We start from the raw sequence: 800 nt of genomic DNA on the forward strand, positions 1-800 counted from the left end.
CCCCACGCAAGCCGCCCTGCGCCAGCCCTGAGCACAGACGTGAGGGACCCACTTCTCCCGGAGAGCCCCAGGCCCCAGCACCGGCGGCCAGCGGTGGGCGTCAGACTGACCAGGGACAGCTCCTAGAATCGGGTGGCCGGCTGTCCGTGTGGGGTGGCCCATCCACGACCCCGCATCACCCAAGCACGGCCTGGGGCTGGGAGCCCCGGGCGTCTCCGGCTGCACCGGGAGCGGGCAGTGAGGCCTGGGGGACGTTTGTGCAGTGAGTCACAGCAAATGTGGGGTCCCCGTTACCCACCGTCCCCCCTGTGGGAGACCAGGCGGCCAGGCCTCACCCTGCCCCCCAGGCCTCTGCCCCTGCCAGGCAGGGGGAGGCCCCAGACAAAGCCTTCGGAAACGCACCACCCTTGGCTGCGGGCCAGCGTGGGCGAGCGGGCATCTGACACGAAGGAAGCTGTGTTTTGTTCTAAGAGCCCAAGTCCATTCTAACCGCCGGCCGCTGCTCAGCGCCGAGGGCACCGCCAGCCCGGCGGCTCCCCGGCCAGCCTGTATCGGCAGCTAAAAATAACTGGTTTCAGGGCTTGGACGTTCGACAGGCGGAGGGTCCCCATCCAAGGGCCCGGTAGCCGCCCACGTGGGCCGGGCACCCTGCGAGCTCGGGGTCACCGGGCGGCTGTGGCCTCGGCAATGACAAGCCTCCAGCTTGTTCAGCCGGCGGCCGGGCAGGACCCCACGGCCTCCGGGCTCTGGAGAGTGGGTCCGGGGCGCTGGGGGCTCCGAGAGGCCCCGCCGACAGCCGG

The sequence above is a fragment of the Phyllostomus discolor genome, chromosome 3, assembly GCF_004126475.2.
Source record: "Phyllostomus discolor isolate MPI-MPIP mPhyDis1 chromosome 3, mPhyDis1.pri.v3, whole genome shotgun sequence".
NCBI lineage: Eukaryota > Metazoa > Chordata > Mammalia > Chiroptera > Phyllostomidae > Phyllostomus > Phyllostomus discolor.